We start from the raw sequence: 11348 nt of genomic DNA, 5'->3' as shown, positions 1-11348 counted from the left end.
AATGTGACCTTATTTGGAGAAAAGGTCTTTGCAGATGTAATCAAATAAAGGATCTTAGGATAAGACTATCCTGGATTATCCAGGTGAGCCCTTAATCCAGTGACAAGTGTCCTCATAAAAGACACACAAAAGTGGGGTGTCTGGGTGGCTCAGTGTCTGACTTTTGGTTTCAGCTTAGGTCATGATCTCAGGTCATGATCTCAGGTTTGTGAGATCAAGCTCCATGCTCAGGGGTGTCTGCTTCTCTCCCTCTCCCTTTGCCCCTCCCCTCTGCTCACATGTTCACTCTCTTTCTAAAGTAAATAATTTTTTTAAAGATTTTATTCATTTGAGAGAGAGAAAGCATGCGTGCACATGCATGAGTTGGGGGAAGGGCACGGGAAAAGGGAAAGGAATAGACTCCCCGCTGAGCATGGAGCCCAATGACGTGAGGCTTTATCACAGTACCCCCAAATCATGACCTGAGCCAAAATCAGACACTTGACCAACTGAGCCACCCAGGGGCCCCAGTAAATAAATAAAGCTTTTTAAAAAAAACACGCACACACAGAGGAGAGATGCACAGAGGAGAAAAAAAGAAGCACTGGAGAAGGCAATGTGAACCTGGAGGCAGAGATTGGAATTATGCAGTGACAATCCGAGGAAGGCCTGGAGCCACCAGAAGCTGGAAGAGGTAAGGAAGGGTTCTCTTCAAAAGCTTCTGGAGGGAGAATGACCCTGCTGACACTTTGATTTTGGGTTTTTGATCTCCAGAACTGTGAGAAAATTAATTTCTCTTGCTTTAAGACATCTAGCTTGTGGCACTTTATTACAGTAGCCTCAGGAAATAATACAAACTGTGAGTCAAATCTCTGTTGGTTTGCAGCCAAAGATGTCTTAATTAATACAATGATTATTTTTATGTTCAAGCTAAACATATGAAAAAAAAGGTATTGGTTATAATTCAGGAAAGATCCTGGAGTCCCTGGAAATTCTTTCCATAGGATTTCAAACTAAGATTGATATCAATGGTGTCAGATCTGGGATTTAAGCATATCTCTGACTCCACTTCACCTTCCCCTACATCACTCTCCCTCAGAGACTAATGGGTGGTAGCAGAGATGAAAGTTACACTCTCCTTAAGACCCTTTTTTTTTTTTTTAAGAAACTTTATTTTCCATCAACCTTCTTTCCATTTTGTTTGCCTTTGTGGAAAAGAAAGACCACTCAGTGGTTGTTCCTACCCATTCTGTGGCCTGAATAGTGGCAGCTGCAGACCAGTCTTCCCTGGCAGGGTGGGCGCTCCAGTCTTCAGCAGGGAACTGTTGACTGGGCACTGAGGGCACCTTCAGACCAGTCTGCAACCTCGGGTTGAGTAGCAGTGAGCTCAGGAGCTGGAACAGTCCATCCACCATGAAATTCCTTCTTGGTCACAGAGTTCTCAGCAGCAACCTGCCCTTCTTTTTCAATCTCTTCAGGATCTCTTAGAAGTAGAGATCAGGCATGAACTCCCAGGGGTGCTCACGAGAAATGGTGCTACACATGCACCGAACTTCCCAGGCCAGCATACACGTTAGACTCACTGAGTGAGCTCCCTTGTGTAGCAAGGGATGGCGATGTCCACGCAGTGAAGTGGAGAGTCTGTGTGACTCAGAGCAATGATAGGCAGGTTAACATAAGGCCTCTGTATGAGGCTGGTGGTCAGCCCTGGGATCAGTAACCACCAGCAGTCTCGGCTTTCCAAAGACTGCCTGGATCTGGTTAGTGAAGCTTCCAGGAGTGAAGCCTCCAGCAATGGGAGTGGTTCCTATAGCAGCAGCAAGATTCAGCACCGCTCACTGGCCAGTATTCCTGGAGGATAGGACACTGACATCAGCTGGGTTTTCAATGGCCACAGTGGCACAAGCTGCCAGCAGAAGCTTCTCCCAGGTTCTCTTCAGATTTATGATGTAGATGCCATCACTTTCCCTTTTGTAGCTGTACTGTTCCATTTGGAAGTCAAGGTTGGTGCCACATAAGTGAGTCCCTGCTGCAGGGAATTTGAGGACATTCTACTCCTTCATTTGTAGGATATCAAGAGCTCCAGACATTGTGAAAGTTTCCCTTTAAGCTATGACGGGAATGCAGAACAATGCCATATGGACTCCTCCATGTGTAGAGTGGAAAAGCTCCTTAGTAAGACCATTTTTGATGAAGTTAGAGTCATCCCTGATTCAGCTCAATATGGGACTTTTTTTGTGTTCCTATTTTCAAATATAAGCAAAAGAGACTGCTATCTGAGGTAGCTTCAGAAACATGTATAATTTGAGACAAAAATAATCTTTAAAAATCAGGAAAAGGACAGAAAGAAAAGCAAGACCAGGAGACATTTGGAATAAAGATATGCAAACTATCAGGTCCTACATAATTAGAGTTAAATTGCAAAATTGAGATTATTAGGGTTCAAAGCAAAAAGTTAATTACACGATTCATATTTTCCTTAAGAAAAAAACGTACTAGTTTCAAGTAAAGGAAAGCTTTTTGCTTTTCCTGGTGCTTATTCTTTAAGAAATAGCCATGTAGGTTTCAATTTAGATATCGCTTCCTCCAAGAAGAGTTCCCTAATGACATCCTCCCTCCAGATTAGGTACTACTATTATGTGCTTACCACTGTGTATTGCTAGTAAGATCCCTAAAAGACTGTAAGTTCTTTGAGCACAAAGACTGATTAGTTTACTTATGTATCCTTCTTACCTATTCCATTGTCTGGCACATTGCAATATTCAGTATTTGTTGTGTTAATGAGACTTCATGCGGGGTGGGTCTAGTTCCCATTTTAACGATGTATTGAGTTATGATTCAAGCTGTAAGACTAGAATTTTCCTTAGAAAATAGCTTGCAGTATGTTCCAAGACATGAAGCAGTTAATAGCTTAAAGCCTGTTTAAAATTATTTTACCCTACAAAAAGTTCACTGTGAACTTAGCAGCTGTCCTCTGAAGTCATAGAACAGTGTTAGTAATGTCACATGGAACAGGGTTTTTAAGCAGCACAGCTTCCTGTTAAACCCTCTGAGATGAACGAGTTGAACCCACTTATCAATTTTAGTGTCACTTCAAGTGGGACAACCAGGCCGTTTGTGTCTCCTAAAAGGATTGATATCACGCTAACAACACTACCTGTGAAGTATTCTTGCTCCCTAAAAAAGTTAAACTTGCAAGTGTCTTTTTTTTTTTTTTAAGATTTATTTATTCATTTGAGAGAAAGAGAGCACGGGGGAAGGGGCAGAGAGGTAGGGAGAGGATCTCAAGCAGACTCCCCACTCAGCGTGGACCCCGAGGTCATGACTGAGTCGAAACCAAGAGTCAGACACTCAACTGAATGAGCCACTCAGGTGACCCTGAATCTGCAAGTTCCTAAAAGCTAACTTTCATTATAGGAAATAGAGGAGATAAAGGAACAACAAGGAAGCAAATAAACAAATCCAAAATGTGGTAAATTGAATAGGACAACTGATCTGGTCCCTGCAATCAAGTCAATGTCATCAAAAAGAGGTGAGGAAGAAGAGACTGCTCTAGATTAGAGAGGCTTAGGAAACAACCAAATGCAATTAGTTTAAAAATCTGATTTTAGGGGAGAGTCAAGATGGCGGAGAAGTAGCAGGCTGAGACGACATCGGGTAGCAGGAGATCAGCTAGATAGCTTATCTAACCATAGTGAACACCTACAAATCCAACAGGAAATCGAAGAGAAGAAGAGCAACAATCCCAGAAACAGAAAATCGATCACTTTCTGAAAGGTAGGACCTGCGGAGAAGTGAATCCAAAGCGACGGGAAGATAGACCCCGGGGGGAGGGGCCGGCACCCGGCAAGCGGCGGAGCGACGGAGCACAAAATCGGGACTTTTAAAAGTCGGCTCCACTGGGAGACATCGCTCCAGAGGCTAAACTGGGGGGAAACCCAGGCGGGGTCAGCATAACCCCAGGACCCGCGGGGTCACAGAAGGACTGGGGGTGTCTGAGTGCCGCAGAGCTCGCAGGTATTAGAGCGGGGAAGCCGGCTACAGCGACAAAGCCGAGGAGTGAGCTCTCAGCCCGGGGTTACCTTGTGCCGGTCGCAGGCTGGGTGGGCTCGGAGCGCGGCCGGAGGCCACGGAGACAAAAGCGACCCGGCGCTTTTCTCCAGCTCCAACAATTGACTGCTTTCCTCGAGGCGCGACCGCAAGCCAGGGAGGCGGGGCTGTTGGGCGCTTTGCTCTGAGAGCGCACTGAGGAGCGGAACCCCAAGCTCTCGGCTCCTCCGGGCCGAGAGATTGGGAGGCCGCCATCTTCATTCCCGTCCTCCGGAACTCTACGGAAAGTGCTTAGGGAACAAAAGCTCCTGAAAGCAAACCCGAGCGGATTCCTTAGCCCGGTCCCTGGCAAGGGCGGTGCAATACTGCCTGCAGCAAGGACACTTGAGAATCACTACAATAGGCCCCTCCCCCAGAAGATCAACAAGAAACCGATCCAAAACCAACTTCAGTCACCAAGAACAGCGGAATTCCACAGCAGGAGAAAGCAAATCCTACCTGGACAAAATGACAAGGCGGAAAAACTCACCTCAAAAAAAAGAACAAGAGGCCGTACCAAAGGCTGGAGACCTAATCAATACAGACATAGGTAGCATGACAGATCTAGAGTTCAGAATGACAATTCTCAAGGTTCTAGCCGGGCTCGAAAAAGGCATAGAAGATATTAGAGAAACCCTCTCCGGAGAGATAAAAGCCCTTTCTGGAGAAATAAAAGAACTAAAATCTAACCAAGTTGAAATAAAAAAAGCTATTCATGAGGTGCAATCAAAAATGGAAGCTCTCACTGCCAGGATAAATGAGGCAGAAGAAAGAATTAGTGACATAGAAGACCAAATGACAGAAAATAAAGAAGCTGAGCAAAAGAGAGACAAACAACTACTGGAACACGAGGAGAGGATTCGAGAGATAAGTGACACCATAAGACGACACAACATTAGAATAATTGGGATTCCAGAAGAAGAAGAAAGAGAGAGGGGAGCAGAAGGTATATTGGAGACAATTATTGGAGAGAATTTCCCTAATATGGCAAAGGGAACAAACATCAAAATCCAGGAGATGCTAAGAACGCCCCTCAAAATCAATAAAAATAGGTCCACACCTCGTCACCTGATAGTAAAATTTACAAGTCTTAGTGACAAAGAGAAAATCCTGAAAGCAGCCCGGGAAAAGAAGTCTGTAACATACAAGGGTAAAAACATTAGATTGGCAGCGGACCTATCCACAGAGACCTGGCAGGCCAGAAAGAACTGGCATGATATATTCAGAGCACTAAACGAGAAAAACATGCAGCCAAGAATACTATATCCGGCTAGGCTATCATTGAAAATAGAAGGAGAGATAAAGAGCTTCCAGGACAAACAAAAGCTGAAAGAATTTGCAAACACCAAACCAGCTCTACAGGAAATATTGAAAGGGGTCCTCTAAGCAAAGAGAGACCCTAAAAGTAGTAGATCAGAAACAGAAACAATATACAGTAACAATCACCTTACAGGCAATACAATGGCACTAAATTCATATCTCTCAATAGTTACCCTGAATGTTAATGGGCTAAATGCCCCAATCAAAAGACACAGGGTATCAGAATGGATAAAAAAACAAAACCCATCAATATGCTGCCTACAAGAAACTCATTTTAGACCCGAAGACACCTCCAGATTTAAAGTGAGGGGGTGGAAAACAATGTACCATGCTAATGGACATCAGAAGAAAGCTGGGGTGGCAATCCTTATATCAGATCAATTAGATTTTAAGCCAAAGACTATAATAAGAGATGAGGAAGGACACTATATCATACTCAAAGGGTCTGTCCAACAAGAAGATCTAACAATCTTAAATATCTATGCCCCTAACATGGGAGCAGCCAACTATATAAACCAATTAATAACAAAATCAAAAAAATACATCGACAGTAATACAATAATAGCAGGGGACTTTAACACTCCCCTCACTGAAATGGACAGATCATCTAAGCAAAAGATCAACAAGGAAATAAAGGCCTTAAATGACACACTGGACCAGATGGACATCACAGATATATTCAGAACATTCCATCCCAAAGCAACAGAATATACATTCTTCTCTAGTGCACATGGAACATTCTCCAGAATAGACCACATCCTGGGTCATAAATCAGGTCTCAATGGGTACCAAAAGATCGAGATTATTCCCTGCATATTTTCAGACCACAATGCTCTGAAGCTCGAACTCAATCACAAGAGGAAATTTGGAAAGAACGCAAATACATGGAGACTAAACAGCATCCTTCTAAAAAATGAATGGGTCAACCAGGAAATTAAAGAAGAATTGAAAAAATTCATGGAAACAAATGATAATGAAAACACAACAGTTCAAAATCTGTGGGACACAACAAAGGCAGTCCTGAGAGGAAAATATATAGCAGTGCAAGCCTTTCTCAAGAAACAAGAAAGGTCTCAAATACACAACCTAACCCTACACCTAAAGGAGCTGGAGAGAGAACAACAAAGAAAGCCTAAACCCAGCAGGAGAAGAGAAATCATAAAGATCAGAGCAGAAATCAATGAAATAGAAACTAAAAAAACAATAGAACAAATCAACAAAACTAGGAGCTGGTTCTTTGAAAGAATTAATAAGATTGATAAGCCCCTGGCCAGACTTATCAAAAAGAAAAGAGAAAGGATGCAAATAAATAAAATCATGAATGAAAGAGGAGAGATCACAACCAACACCAAAGAAATACAATTATAAGAACATACTACGAGCAACTCTATGGCAACAAATTTGACAACCTGGAAGAAATGGATACATTTCTAGAGATGTATAAACTACCACAACTGAACCAGGAAGAAATAGATAACCTGAACAGACCCATAACCAGTAAGGAGATTGAAACAGTCATCAAAAATCTCCAAACAAACAAAAGTCCAGGACCAGACGGCTTCCCAGGGGAATTCTACCAAACATTTAAAGAAGAATTAATTCCTATTCTCCTGAAACTGTTCCAAAAAATAGAAATGGAAGGAAAACTTCCAAACTCATTCTATGAGGCCAGCATCACCTTGATCCCAAAACCAGACAAGGATCCCACCAAAAAAGAGAATTACAGACCAATATCCTTGATGAACACAGATGCGAAAATTCTCACCAAAATACTGGCCAATAGGATCCAACAGTACATTAAAAGGATTATTCACCACGACCAAGTGGGATTTATTCCAGGGCTGCAAGGTTGGTTCAACATCCGCAAATCCATCAATGTGATACAATACATTAATAAAAGAAAGAGTAAGAACCATATGATACTCTCAATAGATGCTGAAAAAGCGTTTGACAAAGTGCAGCATCCCTTCCTGATTAAAACTCTTCAAAGTGTAGGGATAGAAGGCACATACCTCAATATTATCAAAGCCATCTATGAAAAACCCACCGCAAATATCATTCTCAATGGAGAAAAACTGAAAGCTTTTCCGCTAAGGTCAGGAACACGGCAGGGATGTCCGTTATCACCACTGCTGTTCAATATAGTACTAGAAGTCCTAGCCTCAGCAATCAGACAACAAAAAGAAATTAAAGGCATCCAAATCGGCAAAGAAGAAGTCAAACTATCACTCTTTGCAGATGATATGATACTATATGTGGAAAACCCAAAAGGCTCCACTCCAAAACTACTAGAACTTATACAGGAATTCAGTAAAGTGTCAGGATATAAAGTCAATGCACAGAAATCAGTCGCATTTCTTTACACTAACAACAAGACAGATGAAAGAGAAATTGAGGAGTCAGTCCCATTTACAATCGTACCCAAAACCATAAGATACCTAGGAATAAATCTAACCAAAGAGGCAAAGAATCTATACTCAGAAAACTATAAAGTACTCATGAAAGAAATTGAGGAAGACACAAAGAAATGGAAAAATATCCCATGCTCATGGATTGGAAGAACAAATATTGTGAAAATGTCTATTCTACCTAAAGCAATCTACACATTTAATGCAATCCCTATCAAAATCCCATCCATTTTTTTAAAGAAATAGAACAAATAATCCTAAAATTTATATGGAACCAGAAAAGACCTCGAATAGCCAAAGGAATATTGAAAAAGAAAGCCAAAGTCGGTGGCATCACAATTCCAGACTTCAAGCTCTATTACAAAGCTGTCATCATCAAGACAGTATGGTACTGGCACAAAAACAGACATATAGACCAATGGAACAGAATAGAGAGCCCAGAAATAGACCCTCAACTCTACGGTCAACTAATCTTCGACAAAGCAGGAAAGAATATCCAATGGAAAAAAGACAGCCTCTTCAACAAATGGTGCTGGGAAAATTGGACAGCCACATGCAGAAAAATGAAATTGGACTATTTCCTTACACCACACACGAAAATAGACTCAAAGTGGATGAAGGACCTCAATGTGCGAAAGGAATCTATCAAAATCCTTGAGGACAATGCAGGCAGCAACCTCTTTGACCTCAACCGCAGCAACTTCTTCCTAGGAACATCGCCAAAGGCAACAGAAGCAAGGGCAAAAATGAACTATTGGGATTTCATCAAGATCAAAAGCTTTTGCACAGCAAAGGAAACAGTGAACAAAACCAAAAGACAACTGACAGAATGGGAGAAGATATTTGCAAACGACATATCAGATAAAGGGCTCGTATCCAAAATCTATAAAGAGCTTATCAAACTCAATACCCAAAGAACAAATAATCCAGTCAAGAAATGGGCAGAGGACATGAACAGACATTTCTGCAAGGAAGACATCCAGATGGCCAACAGACACATGAAAAAATGCTCCACATCACTCGGCATCAGGGAAATACAAATCAAAACCACAATGAGATACCACCTCACACCAGTCAGAATGGCTAAAATTAACAAGTCAAGAAATGACAGATGCTGGCGAGGATGCGGAGAGAGGGGAACCCTCCTACACTGTTGGTGGGAATGCAAGCTGGTGCAACCACTCTGGAAAACAGTGTGGAGGTTCCTCAAAAAACTGAAAATAGAGCTACCCTACGACCCAGCAATTGCACTCCTGGGTATATATCCTAAAGATACAAACGTGGTGCTCCGAAGGGGCACGTGCACCCGAATGTTTATAGCAGCAATGTCCACAATAGCCAAACTGTGGAAAGAGCCTAGATGTCCATCAACAGATGAATGGATAAAGAAGATGTGGTATATATACACAATGGAATACTATGCAGCCATCAAAAGACATGAAATCTTGCCATTTGTGATGACGTGGATGGAACTAGAGGGTATCATGCTTAGCGAAATAAGTCAATCGGAGAAATACAACTATCATATGATCTCTTTGATATGAGGAAGTGGAGATGCAAGGTGGGGGGGTTTGGGGGGAGGTAGGAAAAGAAAAAATGAAAAGATGGGATTGGGAGGGAGACAAACCATAAAAGACTCAATCTCAAGAAACAGACTGAGGGTTGCGGTGGGGAGGGGGGACGGGAGAGGGTGGTGGGGAGGGTATGGGCTATGATGAGTGCTGTGAAATGTGTAAACCAGACGATTCACAGACCTGTACCCCTGGGGATAAAAATACATTATATGTTTATTAAAATAAAAAAATTAAAAAAAAAAAAGAAGGGAAAACTAGGGATACTGTTAATGACCCATACAGATATTTTAATGCCTATAGATATATGACTATGTATATAAATGTGTGACTATTAAAACATTATCTAATATTATGATCTTAAAAAAAATCTGATTTTAACAAACCAATTATAAAAAGGTAATTTTGATGTAATTAGGAAAATCTCAAATAAGATCTGGGTATTAGATGATACTGAAGAATTACTGTAAGTCTGGTTAGGTGAGTTTCATAGTTTGGGTTCTTCCAGACCCAGAGATAAAGATTCAAATACAAGTAGTATATTTTAGGAAAGATCCCAGAAAACACTGGAAGAGGAAGAGGAAGTGAGATGAGGAAGGACTAGCAGCCAATAAAAGCTGCACTCTTAAGCAACTTAACCACTGTGGGCAGGTGAAACTTGATCTCACTGATGTACTTGGAAAAGTAGTGTGGACTATACCTCGGAGCCAATCCCCACCCCCAGGTCAAGAGACCCGGGTTACTTTTATACCAGCTCCCATCAGGCATTGGTTCAGCTGCGCCCATGGGAGGGGGAGACAGAGTGGACTCTTCAGTGGCCAGAGAAAGCCCGCAAGCCAAGAACATACACTGAAATGGTAAGGGCCCACGTGGTGTAGGAAAAAGCACCAACACCACTTGCTACAGTGTGATAATAGCATGGTGGTAGTGTAAAAACAGGCCATTTCGTTAAAAATGAGTACTGAAATATGTGAGGGTGAAGTGATGTCTGAATTTGCCTTAAACTACTTTAAATCTTCTTTTTTAAGATTTCGTTTATTTATTTGAGAAAACGTGCACGAGTGGGGAGGGCCAGAGGGAGAGGGACTAGGCTACTCTTTGCTCAGCGGGGCTCCATGCCAGGACACCAAGAGATCATAACCTGAGCTGAAGTCCGATACTTACCTGACTGTGCCACCCAGGTGCCCCCTTAAAATACTTTAATAAGAAGAAAATAAAAGGGACAGATGAGGAGCGCCTGGCTGGCTCGGTCAGGGGAACATGCGACTCTTGATCTCTGGATTGTGAGTTCGAGCCCCATGCTGGGTGTAGAGATTATTTAAAAATAAAATCTTTTAAAAATAAAACTAATTAAAAAACATAAAAGAGAGATAAAACAAATATGGCAAAATGTGATAATTGAATCAGTCATGGGTATGTGGAAGTTAATTATGCTAACCTCTCTACTTTCTACTCTCTACTATATATGAGAATTTTTTGCAATGAAAGTATTTTTAATAATAAAAGTATTTTTAATGAAAATATGTCTGTTGGGCTGCCTGCAGGAACTGGATATAAATAATTTCATTTAGAGAACATCTGTCAAAAATAATGTTTTTAGTTTTAAAGATTTTATTTATTTATTTGAGAGTGAGAAAGGGAGCACAAGTGGGGGATGAGGGAAGCAGAGGGAGAGGGAGAAGCAGATTCTCCTCTGAGGAGGAAGCCTAAAGCCGGGCTCAGTCCTGGGGCTCCAGGATCATGACCTAAGCTGAAGGCAGCTGCTTAACTGACTGAGCCACCCAGGCGCCCCAACAATGTTTTTAGTTTTAAAATCGTTTACCTTAAGCTATTCTTTCTAGTCATAGGTATGGTCTAAAAAATACTTTTTTCCCAGAGCGAGAGAACGAGAGCACAAGCAGGGAGAGTGGCAGGCAGAGGGAGAAGAAGACTCCCCTCTGAGCAGGGAGCCCGATGCCCACATAGATCCCAGGACCTTGGG

General features: G+C 41.9%; 1 pseudogene across 1 annotated transcript; it reads right to left on the bottom strand.

Annotated features, from left to right (window-relative positions):
* Positions 1-1139: 1139 nt before the first annotated feature.
* LOC308341666 (small ribosomal subunit protein uS2-like) lies at positions 1140-2069 on the bottom strand (annotated as a pseudogene). The gene has a single exon. The product of its transcript is annotated as a small ribosomal subunit protein uS2-like (transcript).
* Between the last annotated feature and the right edge of the window lie 9279 nt (positions 2070-11348).

The sequence above is a fragment of the Martes martes genome (genome assembly GCF_963455335.1).
Source record: "Martes martes genome assembly, chromosome: 4".
Classification (NCBI taxonomy): Eukaryota; Metazoa; Chordata; class Mammalia; order Carnivora; family Mustelidae; genus Martes; species Martes martes.
Note: the sequence above shows the minus strand (reverse complement) of the source record. Positions and strands in the feature narration are given on the sequence as shown.